General features: G+C 33.3%; 1 long non-coding RNA gene across 1 annotated transcript; it reads right to left on the bottom strand.

Annotated features, from left to right (window-relative positions):
- Positions 1-7,777: 7,777 nt before the first annotated feature.
- Positions 7,778-10,981, bottom strand: LOC127722218 (uncharacterized). The gene is made up of 4 exons (XR_007991697.1): positions 10,884-10,981; positions 9,361-9,469; positions 8,767-8,835; positions 7,778-8,022 (listed from the first exon to the last, which is right to left on the bottom strand). It is a non-coding gene; the product is annotated as an uncharacterized LOC127722218 (long non-coding RNA).
- Positions 10,982-18,449: the final 7,468 nt, after the last annotated feature.

Raw genomic sequence — 18,449 nt, 5'->3', positions numbered from 1 at the left:
AAAACATATCAAATGAAATATAGGGGAAGTCCATGGGGGTAACCCCAACCCCCTTCTTTTTGAAAACTTGTAAACGGTCGAGATCCCCACCCCTAAACCATATATATTCTTGTATGGGACAATAAAACAAATCAAATGAAATTAAGGGGAAGTCCTCTGGGGGTTACCCCCACCCCTTTCTTTTTGAAAACTTGTACACAGTCAATCCCCACCCGGAAAGTATATATATTCTTGTATGGGACAATAAACATATCAAATGAAATATTGGTGGAATCCCCGGGTTCACCCCAACCCCTTTTTATTGATAACTTGTAAACGGTCAAGAGCCCATCCCTGAAGCCATATATATTCTTGTATGGGACAATAAAACAAATCCAATAAAATAAAAGGCGAGTCCCCTGGGGTCATCCCCATCCCCTCCTGTTTGAGAACTTGTAAACGGTTAAGATCCCCACCCCTAAACCATATATATTTTTGTATGGGACAATAAAAAAAATCAAATGAAATATAGGGAAGTTGACGGGGGTAACCCCACCCCCTCTTCTTTTTGAAAACTTGTAAACGGTCGAGATCCCCACCCCAAAACCATATATACTCTCCCATGGGACAATTAAACAAATTAAATGAAATTGAGGGGAAGTCCCCTGGGGTAAACCCCACCCCTTCTTTTTGAAAACTTGTAAACGGTCAAGATCCTCACCATTAAACCATATATAGTGTTGTATGGGACAAAAAAACAAATCAAATGAAATAAAAGGCGAGTCCCTTGGGGTCACCTCCACCCCCTCCTGTTTAAGAACTTGTAAATGGTCAAGATCCCCACCCATAAATCATATGTATTCTTGTATGGGACAAAAAAACAAATCATATGAAATAAAGGGCGAGTCCCCTGGGGATCACACCCCCTCTTTTGAGAACTTGTAAACGGTCGAGATCTCCACCCTTAAACAACCATATACATTCCTGTTGGTCATTTCAAGAAGATTTGAATGACATATAGGGTCAATCCATAGGCGTCACTTATGCATATCACAAACCAATTTGTACTGGACTGTGCCCAATGTCAGGCGACCATGGGAATGACGAATTATTGGAGCTTTGTTTGGGAGACTTCGTAACAGCATTCTGTTACAATTATTTCTTGTTACTGATAAGTTTTATAGATTTTGAAAAGACATTGTATTAATGATAAATAAGATTTTGGACTTTTTTCTTCTTTTCTTTGGTAAATTGTTTGAAGAATTTTGTGGCAAGTCTGTTTGTTATTCTGTAAAAACTAATTTTCTGAATGCTATCTATTTTTTTGATGAAGGGTCCTAAGTTGAACTTTTGTTTAATTTCATCAAAAATTGATATCTCTGGTTCTTTGATATGCTGATCCTAACAATGTTTGAGTGTTAAATCATATCTAATTTTAGAGAACTTAGTCATCACTGGTTGTTGTTATTATATTATTGATTATAATTTGAAAAATTGCATCATATCTTATTTTAGAAAAAATTTATCCAGTTTGAGTTATTTCCCGTTGCACAGAAAATATTATGGATAACATTAACCTGTGTTTCATTTCAACATAAATTAAATATATATAGGGTTCTTTCAAATGCTGAATCTAAACCTGTATTTAAATATTAGATTTTTGGGCCCAGTTTTCAAGTTGGTCCAAATCAGGGTCCAAAATTAAACTTTGTTTGATTCAACAAAAATTGAATTTATGGGGTTCTTTGAAATGCTGAATCTAACCATGTATTGATAGATTTTGGATTGTGGGCTCCTTTATCAAATTAGTTCACATTGAGGTCCAAAGGGTTATAAATTAAACTTTTGTCTGATATCATCAAAAATTGAATTCTTGGGTTTCTTTGATATGCTGATTCTTATATGTACTGCGATTTTGGATATTGGATCATAATAGGTAAATGTCCAATTTCAAATATTTCAGTTCTTTGACCACATTCATTTTGTGTCACAAACCTATGCTGTGTCAAATATTCAATCACAATCCAATTTCAGAGCTGTTTTAAGCTTAAATGTAGTGTCCATACTTGCTCAACTGTTCAGGGTTCGACCTCTGCAGGAAAATCCGGTTTGCTGTCACTCTGACAGCCTCTTGTTGCCTAATTAACAATACAAACAATAGGTAGGTCCTGCAATAGAGGCCGTCAGGGGTGAAGGTCAGAGAAATTTTGACTGCAACTGGAAAAAGAGGATAAATTGGACTGGGACAGAAATTTTGCCCTGCAACAGGCCACCTACGGATCCCTCAAAGAGTTGTTGCAAGGGTTTTTAGCGTGCAGAGAGTGTGGCGCGCTCTTCACACGAGGCTTCGGATTTAAAGACTAAACAGCCTATTTAGTTCTACCGGTGATTTTGGTCTTATAATTTTGTGTGAACGTCACGGTATTTTAAGATTTTGGGAACAAAATATGATGAACAAAATTGGGGGTCACCGGCTTCGTTTTGTCACTATAACAACCTCAGTATCGTGTTTTCCCCCAATATAAAAAAATGTTTGGTTGTTATTTCAAAATCCAAATAATCTAATACTATCGATCCTTCAAGCAAAATTCTTTTTTGCTCGCCACTTTCAGAGGTTTACCCCAGCACACTTTTCAGTCTACTCCTTCGCAACTGTAGTGGTGACAGATGGACAGAATCACAGACGGACTACGGTATACCATAATACGTCCCGAATTAAATGGGAGAATAACATCTATTCTTCATTATCTATTTTAGCGCTCAATCTAAATTTTTGACGCGGACGTCATATTGTTACCGTATAATACGCGAACTGTGACGTTCTAATCTGCCGCTTTTTGTCAAGCTGGAAACGTCAACATACGGCTTTTATGTTACACTCAAGTTGTGTTAGCTAATGCGCACAAACAATAGGCTGTTTGGTCTTTAACATACAGACGTGACTGCGTACTTGTACTCCCCGCAAGGCCAAACGGACGCTCAACTTTAGCAAGGGTTTTACTGCATGTCGGAAGAAGATTTGTAGTGACCATATTTCTATTCCCCAGTCACCCTGAATTTTTCTGTGTAGTGTTTTGTTAACTAAAGGTTTGTCTGTTCCTGGGTTTTTTATTAGACTCTTTAATTTTAATTTGCCCTTTTGGTTACATTTGTACTTTAATCAAAAATAAGACGATCTTTGAACTATCATAAGTGGGCAAAGTGCGTCACTTGTGCTAAAACGTCAATACTACTGCAGTGCAACTTTAGTTACTTTTTTTTCGGTACACGAACGACAACTCAATTTTACAACATGACAATTCGGATCTCTTTTCATATTCTACAACTTTATTATAGGTATCAATGTACCAAATGGAGATCTATGGACGCAGCCATCTTGGTGAATGATGGGAACATGACATAGAGAAGAAAAATGGTGGGTCTCTGTGATTGGTTGTTATTTCAGATGGATATTTTTTTTCTGGAAAGCCACTGTAGTATGACTACAGTTATGCATAGTTTTATTGTGAAATAATTTACATAGGAATCAGTTTATTAGTTGAGTTGAAGTGCTAATAATTAGTGATATTTTTCTGCGGGATTGTCATGCGTTCTTGACAACCCCAGAATTCACCCGTAAAAGCCATGGGACCATATATTTTTTGTGTGGCATTTTGATGACAATGAATTGTTTTTTCTTTTAATACCATTTTCAACCATAGAATTTCTTTTATTTAGAAGTAATAAAACAAAAGGCTAACATTGTCGGCAATGGAAAACTATTTAGTACTTTCACCTTCATTTTAACTTTTCAAAACGGTCTGTGAAGTCAGATTACTGATGCAAGCGTTTTTTTGATAAACTCACAATGGGAGACTTTTTCCAGCATCTGGAGAGAATTTTAGCACTGAAAACATGGAAACTGGACAATGGATATGGTTGTGTAGTATGGGAGCGCTATGTTGACAAATATGGCTATTGGGTGAAGAATGTAAAATGGCCCATTGAGGGTTTAAAAAAAGAAGGGTGGCATATATGATTAGACATAAAATCAGTCGAAATGATATGCCAAAGCTAGATGAAAATAACAATACAATTGAGTGTAGCCACCTGTGTCAGAATAAGCTATGTGTAAACGCAGATCACATTATTCTAGAGACCCATGCTACCAACCAAGACCGAATACACTGCAAGGGACAGGGATTTTGCTCTAAAAGCCATAAACCACACTGTTAACTTTGTACCTTTTTAATTTTTGCTAGTTCTGTGTACTCTTTTCACCTTCGCGTAACCATGTTCTTGTTTTTTCCCAGCACTTTTCTTGTTGGCGTCGGATAAAAGTTTGTTTTTTTCGATAGTCTCGATTCTCCTTCTCGATTGCGTACGCTTTGTAAAGATACTTCCTTTTGTCAGGCAATTATTTTTTACATTTAAGTGACTTTTTATGCTCCTTTTGAAGTTTATCAGTTCTTTGTATTGATTTTAGAGATTGTTCAACAGAGGACCCTGTAGTACAATGTAACTGGTGCAACCAACTGATCACAAATCAACATCAAGGATTCCCCAGGACCAAGATTAACACTGTGGACTGCTGCATGGAATCTGTCTTCAAGGTTTTTGGTGAAGGTAACATTTTTGGGAAGCGATCTTCGTAAGCTTCGGTTAAATCCTTCAACTTTTTGCGTATTTAGGTTGAGTTTTGTTTTATTTAAGGCATCTGTACCGAGACGGTAGAGTATACATTTTCTTATTTCACTGATATTTTAATGTATTCAATATTTTAAACATGGAATTCAAAAAGCTACTGTTATTGAGCCGGAATTTCTTGCCACCTTTACACGCAAAAGAATGACGACGACATAGCCCGTGATTTCCTGTATAACACATTGGGATTGCATCTGACATATAGAGGAAATTTTGTTTTTGATTTTTTGGAAGTTTCCACCATATTTCTCCATTGGTTCTGTAAATTCAGCAGCGCATCTTGCTGATAAATCTAAAACAAAATTGTTTTGGAGATTTTCTTTCATCTTTTTAGTTCTTCCAGACATCATGTTGAGAATTTGGGGATTTTTCTTTATATTTTTCCTGTGATTATCTGCCAGGAAATGTTCCAGCTCAGTATGTGTGATATTTTCATGATGCAGATCTTCCGCAGCTTTAAATGCAAAGCTGTCGGGTCAGTTGTAAAATGTTTGTCCTCGGTATCATCTGAATTTAAATCTGTCAGGGTCTCCTTGGCCCAGGAATATTCATCCCCGATGCTTTTCAGGAAGGCCAAAGTTGAGCTGCATTTTTTAGTGCACTCATCAAATTTTCCACTGTTTGGATTTACTGGGCGTATGGAACAGAGTTTTGTTTTTGTAACAACTGTCGATATGCTCTTTCCTGTGTCTCATTTTCAGCAACAGTTTATACCACTTCGGTTGCAGGCTGGAATGGTGTACGACCAACCCCACAATACAGAGGGTTATTGTATGCGGCTTCTCCTTGAAGACTTACGGCAGATGGATTGTCCGCACCACGTAACTTTTTGATATGAATTAATCGTTCACGCAGTCTTTTCATGTCACTCTCATTTATGTCTTTGATTTTGGGCAGCAAAACATTGGCTCTCTTTTGAAGACCCTTCAGATGGAGCGACAGAATTAGTTCCTAAAAAGATTTTTCGAAAGCTTGTGGTCGAAATAGGAGTTTGAGCTAATGCGGCTTGTGCACCTATGTTCATTTTAGCAGGCTTTCTACCCTTTATTCCAATCTGGACCTCTTCAAACAGTCTATATCTCTTAGACTGGTAACTACATGTGTCACATTTAGCACATTCAGAATTGCCAAGGCCCCATCTTTCTTCTTTGGACATGTCCCATTCAAGGAACCCCATACAATGTGGACTTAGTTCTGAATGTTCATTAAAGACAGCATTCCACATGACTGCATTTAACTTTATGTTGATAGTCCTGTTGGTTTCAGACTCACTTCAGACTCAAACAACAGGTAAATATGTGTGTATTTTTCAAACATTCTGATTAGTATATTTGAATAGTAGGTGGAATGTAAATTGCTAGTTACCTCCCCTTAAAATTGCTAATTTTTTAATTGGCTTTGAAAAATCCTTCTGTATATCAGATTTATTTGTCTTTGTCTCAATTTCTTAATAAATATCTGTACTTCCATATTTATAGATTTACTTGCATACTTTCGAATATTGGAATAAGATTTTTCCAAAATTAGCAATATGGTGTACATGTAGAAAGTGACCCTTGTACATGATTTCTTGCAGATTTGCAACTGTGATCCTCTTTAAATGATTAATATGTGTGTAAATTAATTAAATGGGTAATATTTATGTATAAGATATCCTTACCTTTGCTTTTCTTTTACAGGTTTAGCTCTTTTTTATGTCACTAGATTTTGGTCGCAACAAAGTGGCAGGTTTGATGCCAGTGTTGGATGTACTTTTATCTTCCTTATATGGTACATTTTGTACAAGATTTGTCATTTCACGGGTAAGTATAACATAACGTGTTTGTTCACTGTCACTTACTTTGGATGAAACACATTTTCTCATTTTGTTATGTGGCACAAGTCCTACTTTAAAACCACCTTTATGTCCTTTTTTGAATTTTCCCATTGTATATTACAAATTTTTTGGGTTATATAATGAATAGTTGTATCAATTTTAATTTTAAATGTGAATTTTGTTATGGTGTCTGTACTTTTATACTGTTTTCGTGGTTTTTAGTGCATTTAGTCATGAATAATGACAGCTGTAACATAGTCACTCATAATTTTTTTCAAAAAACAGAAATAAATAGGATATATCAGACAAATTTTTCTGCCCATGACAGAAATGATTTATATTTTTATACATCATCACTGGTTCTCAGTCAAAAAGATAAGGCAGCTTAACTGGTCTCTCAGTACAATCATACCTTCCAGAGTTTACTTTTTTTTTATGATAAAAAGAGTAAAAAATAGAAAATTTCCCTGTTGTAACAAATTCCAGGGTAGAATCTACCCCTATTTAATATCTGATGAAGTCAACCTCATATACATTATCACTGGCCTACCTCTACCAAAATACACACGTAACTTCAAAGAAAACTAGGAACTTTAAGAAAAACAATAGTTTTCCCATGCTTATTTTTTTCGAAAGATAGCATAAACCTGGCCGTGTCCATGAAATGGGTATGCATATTATATTGTTTGTAACTTGGGTATACATGGACCGATAACTCAGAAATTTCACACCATATTGCGAACTAAGTTTATTGTTTATAAATAAGTAAATTTGCTAGATTCTGATTTTATTTGAAAATTGTATACTGAACCACTTAATACCTGATATTCTATGATATATGAAATAGCGTATGCCTACATGTCTTTGTCTTCATAGATAAAATGAAACGCTGGATCAACAGGTCAATTAAACTGAAACTCATGCCAACGCCACAAAAAGTAAAGGAGGGACAGAGGACATCTAGTTCGAAGCCTTTAATAATAGAAAACATGCCAAGGTCTCGAAAAAAAAAATATCAAGGGGCCAATAAAAACCATAATTCTACATTAAAGAAAAGTTGTGAAGAAATTGAAAAAAACAACATTGTCCTTCAACAGGAAATCTTGTATAGGAAAAATACATAAATAACTATTGACAACTAATGTAAAGTCTCCTGTTGCGAATTTAGGACCAGAGTAAACTATTTTGATCACCCTATCCTCCAAACAAACCCTATTTCAGTATAATTCAAAACGGTGCATAGATGGAAAATATATATTGTGTACAGCTATAGATGAATATTTGCCATATTTTAAATGTACATTTTTTCGTGATAATATCTTTATATTTGCACAATTAATTTGTACAGATATTTGATATGAGAGTCACATGACACCGATGTTGTGTCTTTTATTTTTGAATCTGAATTGGATTCAGAACGTTCACAGAAAACTTCCGAACTGCAACACAATGGCCACTGCAACATTTCTCGTTGGTCTTACATGCTTGATCGTGTCCACATGATTTTGCAACTAATGAGCCTGTTGAATCTGATGGACAAGACCCTATAAATCACAATAGATACTGTATATTATATCTTGCCATTTATCATTTCAAGCTATTATAAACTTATGCATGGATACTTCATTGACTTACATATCTATTATCGGACAAACGTTTCACTTCATTTGAACTTTGGTGGATAGTTGTCTCATTGGCAATCATACCACATCTCTTTATTTTTATACTAACTTTCATATTACCGGACGAACAGACGAACATAGGTACTACTATTTGCCACGATGATTTAGTGGAAAAGGCATACTTTAACAATGCAAATAGATGAATGGATAACATAGTGATCTTTTAACCGTCAATGGTTGAAACGAAATTTTGTTTAATGTAACTTCAAATATGAGATTGAAAGATGCAGCGATAATCAAGTAAACAGTAACATGTTACGTCTGTGAAACAATTCTAAATTTCTTGCTTAACAAGACCGTAAGGAATATTCTTTCATGTAGTAGTTTCTGTCGAAAGTTATAAAAAACAGCGCATAATTTGGAAAGCACGATCAAAATCGGCTTCTTTACAGGAATCGTGAAGAATTCTCATTATGAAATTGAAATCGGCAACGTTAACGTTGTTAATTTTTACAACTAACTGCTCCAAAATTAAAGAATAAAAAGGCACAGACGATATTCAATAAATTGCCCTAGTCTTATAAAAGTTACGATTAAATAAATGAATAATAAATATAAATACAATGGAACAACAAAGAAATGTTTGCCAGTAAAAAGTAAGCATACCAAGGTGCTGGAATTTAACAGTAACAGCCAAGCATTGCGAACCACATCCATACGGACAACATTTATATCCTGAAAATATAATAAAATTGTCGTTTTAATTCCCTTCATTTGAAAAAGTGCAAACGGGATGAAATAAAATTCTCAACTGCTATATGAGTAAATGATCACTCAATTCAACCACAATGGCTATTTCAATCTTGCTGAAAGGTATGAGCCCTCCGGATGTTCACTGAAAACCTTCGAGAAGAGGTGTTTCTTCAATTTCTGGTTCGTTCATAAGATTAGTGGTTCATATCTTCCACTTTATGTCATGTTTAACAATATTTTGGAACAAAGATTTTGTCTGGTCTCATTACATTGCTTTAATGTCTCCATAATCGTCATTTATATATTTTCGCCCTGTACTTAAATCATTAAGTCTCAGAAAGGTTTTTTAAAAAAAAGTATGTGAAATACACTACTCTTTGGTAGGTTGTTGTCTCTTTGAAACATTCCGCGTTTCATTCTCTATTCTACTATCCATGCAGTGGGACCAGTATTTCATAAACAATACATTTTACATGTGATAAACAAATTAAAAAATGTACAACTTACCGGATGGACACTGGTCTTGTCCAACACAGTTCCTAGATGGGTCAAATACACATATTCCAACGATTCCGTCGCTATTTGGGCAGCTATCAGTACTTGTTAGTTTGAAAGCCTAAGATAGAGCATTGTGCAATTATTTAATACACTTTTGAATTTAGTTCTCTGAATACAGTACGATTAAAATAGAATATAATGAATCTGTGTTTAACTTCCAGTGGCAAATATTACATGGGTATTATGACGTGAAAATATTATTGTGATATGGTTGAACCCATTTTTTTTACTAGACCGACTCGCTGCGAGATTTATAACGTTCTAGTTGATGACGTTTGCGTCATTGCCTCATTGGCAATCCTATATACTACATCTTCTAGATTTTAAATAGGTCACGGGACAATAGTCGACATATCACCCTACCCGGACACATTATCCTGACTATGAGCGACCAGTATTAGGCCTAACCTCTACATGCCGCTTGCTGCATATTTATTGATTGTATTTTGTTCGGGGTTGCTCATGTATAAAGTGACCTTCAAATTTTGACTGCTCCGATTAGTATTGCTTGAAAATGCTGTTTGTGTATTGTTACATCACTATAGGGCACATATGACAGTGCTTGTTCCGGCATAATACATTTGAACTGTTCATTTACAAATAAATGATGTTATTGCAATATAACTAAATTTATTGTTGCAACTCCTACAGGTAAAGTTAACCTTATTTTGTTTTGATTTATCTGTTTATGTACTTTTATGTCTACCAACAGTCAAGTGTTAACGCTTATTGTAACACAATATTTTGTGACAATTTACGTATCCTTCGAATTCATTTGTCTTCTTAGCCAAAACTTATCTATCAAAAATGTCTTCACATAACTTTTCTTTATATACATTTGTTGAACAAGGCATTAATATAGGACAATGACTCGCAGTAGATTTTATATGTAAAAGTATTTGTATACCGTAGTCTTATAAAACGTGGAACTTCGAAACAGTGTTAACGTTGTCTACATTACACAACGTTGTCTACAATACACAACGTTGTCTACATTACACAACGTTGTCTACATTACACAACGTTGTCTACATTACACAAAGTTATCTACAATACACAACGTTGTCTACATTACACAACGTTGTCTACATTACACAACGTTGACTTGTTGTCTACATTACACAACGTTGACTTACAAAAGTTCATCAAAGCGGTGTCGTGAGCTTACATGAGGATTTTTCTGCGCAATGAATTTTTTGAACCTTTTCATCAACGATATATGTACGGCATTAATCTTCTGTTCAATCAGTTCTTAGTAGGTATGAGATAAGGTTGAGATCTTCTATAGTCAGGCCCGGTGGTAATTTAGATTCGTTCCGTTAAAAATATGACCACATTATACCCTTAAAGACTACATTCCCTCAAATTCGATTTTACTTGTGTAGTCAAATTTATCAATGAATATTCATGTAAATTCATTATTTTAAACTGCCATTTAATTCACCATGTGAACCATTATGTATAATACTCACACTTGATAATGCAATCAAACTAAATACACATAAAATATGAACAATTTCCATTACAAGTTTTATCTAAATTCCGTTTGAAATGAAGTTCGTAGTTTCAACCTTATCTTTATTTATTTAAAGATAAGCACGACTCGTGACCTAAACTGGTTGAAATCTGCACGTAACGAACGTTAACCATATAAGTGACACGTAGATATAGCAATTAACAATGTTCGTCATAGCAACAAACAAGTCAGAATGTTGAAGGAAACACAAGGCAATATATTACAGAAAAGGGTCGGGTCTAATATATTGTTTTATGTGTTTAAAAAAGTAAAATTTCACTTGTTTTCCTATCCTAATAAACTGTCATATTGTAATATTTGTTATTATTTTCACAATAAAATATTGTTTACACTAATATATGGTTTCGGGAAAGCAATAGGACTAAAAACGCAGGAACGTTAAAGCCAATGTTCATGATGTACCGGATTTAGAAAATGTAATGCTTCTGCATGTTGGGAAATTCGCAAATAACTTTTGAAATGCAAAATTTCAGTTATACCCAGCATACTCATTATTTTGTGATAATTAAAAATTACAGTCTGTTCTTTTCGGTCTGACCATTTGCAGTTTTAACCCAATTAATTATTCTTCTATTTGTTAGTTTTAACATATTTTGTTTGTTGCAAATATCTCAAAAAAAGGTTAGACGCAAGTAAGTCAAACATATGTCGTCTTCTCATGCTCACCAACTTCGTACTTAATAGGCCTTTTTAACTTGCTTTATTCTATTGTCACTGATGCGTCTTTTGTAGACGAAACACGCGTCTGGCGTACACATTTTTAATCCTGGTGTCTACGATGACTTTATTTACTCCTAAGACATAATATCAAAATCAATAGACTATGAGAATGCAAGTATTTAAATACATTTTTACATAATTCAATAATATAGTGAGGGGAGAGACAGGGGTGAGGGAAGTGGGAGTCAGGGGGCAGGAACCGGCGGAAGAGGGGGGAGCAAATATAGAGATATTTTCCATAAACATTTTGACCGATTTTCATCTGGGAGTAAGGAGTGAGGGAACTGGGAGTAGGTATGGGAGTGGGAGTTAGAGGGGAGAGAAGTTGGAATCAGGGACCAGTTGTCCACCCCTCATAGTGCCTGACAAGATTATATGAGGTAGACGAATCCGGCCTTTAAATGTTCAAATTGACTTTTTTGTTTAAAAATAATCAGATCGGTCAACGGTTGACTTCATTTACTAACTGCTTTTGTTTTGGTTGTATTGGAATAATAACAGCATAATCATAAATGCGGTTTTCTGCTATGACACACCTTGCTCTAAAAGGCGTCAAATATATACTAGTATTTCAGCGTTTCTCTTTAAAATAAAAACTTTTACAGGGATGAAAACACATGAACTGTAAAATTTCTAAAATTTGAAAAATGCGTTTTTTTTTTTAAAGTAAAAAAGATCTCTGGCTGTTTTCCTAACATTTTGTGAAAATGTATGGACTGGTAAATCGAAACTTTCTATATTATGTTTCATAAATAAAAATAAAATGAACTAGTCTAGTGTCCAGTTTGATGGTCAAATGAATTATTGTACACATGTGTGTGAAAAGAAATGCAAATTAACCTGTTTTTAGATAACATGTATTTCTGAATCATATACAGGATATAGTTATATTCTAAAGGTTACATTTTTCTGCCTAGAACTTTCATCAAAGTTAAATTATGACACCATATTTATATAAAAGTTAATAGTAGTATTTTTGTCTACTTGAGTTATATATGGAGGAGAGAAAAAAGCAAATCATCAATTTGATTGTAAATCAACACAAATATATTTATTTTTTATCAAACATTTTTTTTTATTTCAGAGTTCCTATCCCTATTTAAAAAAAAATTAAAATAATTTCATATTCATTTGTCAGCATTTTTCTAGATCTAATACAAGGTTATCTGGTGAAGAGCTAGAATAATTCCTAAGACTATGACGAAATTTGTATATATAGGATATTTAAAGAAGACATGATATCAATCTTCATGGGGAAACCCACATAGACAAGATGCTATTTGATACTAATTTATCTTTAAAAAGATCCGAATCAGAGAATGGTGATGAACTTCTAAATTGCGTCTAAATATTATTGAGGTTTCTGGGACCAAAAGCAGCAAGGCATCGTTTTTTCTACCCCATAACTTGTTTTAAATTTGGGTAACGATTCTTCTTTGCGCACAACTATGTCTAATCTATCCCCTAGCAAAACAGTACTGTAATATCTTCGCTTTTTCTGACAAGAAATGTAGTAGTACTTTGTATTACATCGGAAAGACAATTTTAAGAGTTTCCACTTACACTTAGTACAACATGTTTTGGTTGTTTTCTACTACAACGATCTTGTACAAAATCCAATCCAGTTTCTTCACCAATGTTACTTTTATTTGTAAAAAAATGATAGCCAGTAACAATAATATAAGATTAAAAAAACACATTTTATTAGTTCTCCACTATCAGAAATTCCACAATTATCCTAAGGTTCACCGACATATTCAAAAATTGTTCGTAATATAAATACTAAGTCTATATTTTAACTTACGTAATGTATTTAAGTATTTCGATGCAATTATTACACATGTGATAAATGTGTTTGTTCCGTTCAGTTCTCTTCATATTTAAGCACTAAATATTTGAACAGGACGTTTGATGGTGTTTGGAGTGTATTGATGTCATCTTTACCCACACGAATGAATGTTTAACGTCCAGTGGCAAATATTTCATTCATGTTCAGGACGTAAATAAAAAAGGTATATATCATGTACATGTAATAGGGAATTGAACTGCATGAAAGGCAGGAAATATAGAATTCTACTGGAAAATTAGGGTAAATTTGATAGGGACACAAATTTTGCCTGGCAACAGCCCAACAACAGGGCCCTAAAATGCTGTTGCAAGGGTTCTGTACGTCCAGAGACCGTGGCTTACCATCTACACGAGACATCTGTTTTAACGTCCCCATTCTGACTGGACATGGCTGCGTACTTATTAATCCCGCAGATTCAAACTGATGTCCCTTTTTGGCAACGTTTTACTGCCGGTCGGAAGATCTGTGTTGACCATAATTCTATTCCCCAGTCACCTTTGGAGACTTGAAACAAAGAAAATTGAAATTTTTATTTTTTGTCCAAATTGTAGCTTATGTAAATTTAAAGTCTGTACAAGTCATATGTTGGACAATAAGATGTGAATTTTTCTCATTACTTGTCATCCACAAGGGTGACTGGGAAATAGAAATATGGTCACTTAATATGTCTTTATCCGACCGGCAGTAAAACCCTTGCCAAAGTGCCAAAACTAAAGAAATTATATAGTTCTTTTCCAATCATATCAATTTATCAAATCAAATTCAAAATATAATATCACTAAACTCAAACGTCAAGTATTTACTGATGGACATTTTTATATGTCAATCTCTTCTTCTAGTCTAAAATTCCGTTTTTTGAATATATTGCAACACATAACATAAGCAGATCCATTCTAAAACTGTATACAATAATTAACGTAGAATTAAATGATAATAGTAAAATATTAATTCCGTTTTTTGTGATATCGGATTTAAAATCCTAGATAATTATAATTGAGATTACTGTGTGTTATCGTAACCTCAGATTGAAACCATGCAACTACATGTATTTTTGTTTTCATTCATTACAATTTAAATTTACTATACTAATTTATGTATGTGCTTCCCTGATATATGAATTCACTGTTAAAACCTAGATCTCTGGTTAAAACCTGTGGGACAATATATAACATTATTTATTATATTTTATTGATGATATATTTAGTTTCCGCTGGGAATAGTATACCTTACGTCCCAGGTTTCTGATTAAAGTAAATAATTTTAATGAATATTGAATTTCTTTTGCTTTTAATAGAATTTCTGTTAATATTTATTAGCGAAATTAAATGTTTTTTTACAGAAATATCGTTAAGTTTAGGTGTCAGACCACCAATTCAAAACTCCTATAAATTTTCCAAATTTTAAAATTTTCTTTGCTTTCTATATATTTTAGCTTAAGGTTTAACTTCATAGAAACCAGGCATAGTTCTGTACACGTATCACCTTTCTATATGCCAATTTTCAATCAATGTTTGAAAGTCGCAGTTAAACACAACCGATCAGAAGTCAACTGCTCCTGAAAATAACCCCTGGTTTTCGGGACATCTTAAATAAGTATACTATGGAGCGCATTTATCCTCAGGTTTTAATGCAAAATCATGGACATGTCAATGTTTGGCTTAAAATGGTCTAATATATTTTTCTTTCAAAAAACGTTTCGTTTTACGCACAGCTACGCCTAATCTATCCCCTAGCTAAACAGTACTGTAATATCTTTGCCATTTCGTAAAGTAAATATAGTAGTGCTTTGTATTACATCTCAAAGATAATTTTAAGAGTTTCCACGTTTTACTTAGTAAAACATTTGGACTGCGACGATCTTGTAGAGATTCCCATCCAGTTTCTTTACAAATGATACTTTTACTGGTAAACATTTAATAGCCTGTAAAAATAATATAAGATTATAAAAAACAATAGTGTATTTTAGGGTATATGATATGATAGGTATAGTTTTCATGTATAAGAAATCCTACAATTACCCCAAACTTCAATGGCATATTAAAAATTGGTCGTTTATATAAAATACTTAACGAGGCCCGATCTAGAACGGGTTTTTGAATATTGCGCAACTCGGGCAGTTTTCGGTTGTTGGTTTAACGGTTTTAACAAAAGATCTAAAATAAATGTAGACATTACCTGTTCTGATTACTTAAGGCACCAAAATGATAAAATATAACAATTTTCGATCGTAGTCATATTTTATTTACATTTATTCTGTATTTATTGTTTACGACATAGTTTCGCGCCATTTACGGCAATGTAAACAATTTCCAGACGACATGCCTAGCCGAAAGAAGAACGGTCGGTTTTTGTATAAACTGCCAGGCAGAGACTTACAAGAATATATTAGACAACATTTCTAGACCCGATTTATCAACAAATGATTTTGATACGTTTTTTACACCCGATTTTGATACATCTTTTATCTATACACCAGGTTCTTTCCAACATGACCACACTTATCAATCTTCTACATCCTTTCATGATATAAATGATGTATATTTTTCTGGAAAATTGAAGCCAATTGGTTATACCAGATATGTAATTGACATTAAAACCTTTTTTGATAACATGAGATGTACTAGATGTGACATTACATTGAAGTTAAAAGATGGAATTGGAATTTGCCTGCTGGTTTATGTGGTCACCTGATTGTTCGTTGTTATAACTGTAATGACTTTGTACGTGTTGCCATGGGCAAAACCCACAATTCATCCCATAGGCCAAGGATATTTGATGTCAACACCAAACTTGCTACTGGTAAGTGCAAAAATAAAATGTCCGTGTATATTTATATTTCATATTTACATGTAGCATGTTTACCTAGTACCCATTCCCCTACTGCAAATAATTATGGTGTCTTGCAAGGCTTTTTTTTATAAGACGAGGCTTTCGTAGGCTTTAGTTTATTGTTTTTTTTAAATTTTTTTCTGCCTGGCAAGAATGTAAGAAATACAAAATCAAAACTACAGAATCAAAATCTGACATCATCCAGTGAAAAGGTCGTTAACCCTCTTGCTGCCGGAGGGACACAAATCCACATCGACTGTGCCGGAGGGAAACATATGTTCATGTTTTAATTTATGCAAGCTTCTCATCATTGCTGTACCTCTTTCAAAATAAAAGACCGAAAATTTAAAAGTGTAATATGTTTTTACAATGGCTCTTAAATGTAACGGTCATTACAGCATGACGTCATATAGCGAATGACGTCATTGTTTGGCATGTCACGTCACAAACGTCGAGCGGTCGTATTTTCTGGCATATGAAATGCAACCCTGGAAAACATCTGGCAGCAAGAGGGTTAAGACAGTAGAATAAAATGCTTCACTGAGCGCAAGTCAAACCCTGAACAATTGGGGCAATTTTGGACACAATATTCCAGCTTGATACAGTACAACCTGTGACTTCCTCTTAATTATGTCCACCCTCTTGTATGGTCACCATCAAATGGTTGCCATTTATTGGGGTATTCAATCTTGGGATGTTGGCCAATTGGGGTCATAAAACATAGGTTTATGTTTTATCTAATTTTGTTACCTGTTGAAATCAATCAGGGTTGAAGTTTTCAGCTTGTATGTTTCATTAAAATTTACCTGTACAGGTAACTCAGATTCCAAAATTGACATTTCACCTTTTCTTGAAAAAGTAGATTAGAATGTTGTTTTAGTCTTTGTTAATTCATATTATTTGTTGATTTTTTAAAAATAATATATTTTTCTTTCTTTCTAATGTTTTTATTTTTTATTTTTTTTGCATTTCATTCTTTTAAGTACTTCTTGGTAAGAATCTTGAGTAGAAATGACAAAAAGTCAAGTTATTGACTAAGCATGTGAAAACAAAACAGAGAATCCATAAATAATTATTTTTCAGTAAAAAAAAAAGTTATTGTACATGATGTACATTAAATTGTTTTTAATTGTTCATTTGCATTATTAAATGAACTACAAAATGTATTATTAATTATAAGTTATAATCATGCAAATGATAAGTTTAAAGGAACCATGAAGCAAGTTATTTAAAAAGCATGTTTCTTAACAAATTAAAATTATCAATATCAATCCTTTTACAATAAATTTTGTTAACAAAGTTGTACAGTCTATTATTATTCAGCAAAACTACAAATATCATCATATGGTATAGGAAAACACTTTTTTTGTTTATCTTTTATATTTTTCAAATCTCAAAACTGGAAACTTCAATTGTCCAAATGGCTACCTAGTTATCATCAAAAATGCTAATAATCATAATGAAATATGTTCTTATTTCTAGACAATTGTTTGAATATATAATAGAAAGATCTTGAAATATTTTCTTTTTATTACATATATTCATTTTTAAGTTTAGGAAATTGTTCATAAGCCTTGATAAATGAAAATTTATTAAATTTTATCGTGCAAAGGATATATTTCTTGGCACCATGAAGCCATTTAAGGATCAAGCCTCTTTGACATTTTATTTTCATAGCAATTATTTGATCATTGTTAGTATGTATTGCATAAATTTTAATTACAAAGTTGCTTTATAAATAATAGTTAAAGAAAAAAACCAAAATATTTCTTTTTAAATTAGTTCTTTCTTGTTCAATGTTCAATTTAATCACTTTTTGTTCCGTGTATTATATTATCAAAACTGAAGGATTGGCATGATACATATTCTTGGTATACATTTGCAAAGAATATTTCACTCAACCCAGGCCTTTTAGATAAAGTTAATAATTGCAGGGACTTGAATGAATTAGACTCTTTAAAGCCTTTGATTAAAAATGAATTTTAAGAACAAAACTAAGAATATTTTTGAAAATAAAATGAAAAACCTATGATGAAAACAGTTTACTCAAATGTAAGAATTAGTTGTCATAATTTAGAAATAGAAATTAATAGATAAAATGTC

The sequence above is a fragment of the Mytilus californianus genome, unplaced genomic scaffold (assembly GCF_021869535.1).
Source record: "Mytilus californianus isolate M0D057914Y unplaced genomic scaffold, xbMytCali1.0.p SCAF_12, whole genome shotgun sequence".
Taxonomy (NCBI): domain Eukaryota; kingdom Metazoa; phylum Mollusca; class Bivalvia; order Mytilida; family Mytilidae; genus Mytilus; species Mytilus californianus.
The sequence above is the reverse complement of the archived record's forward strand: the minus strand, read 5'-3'. Positions and strand labels throughout refer to the sequence as shown.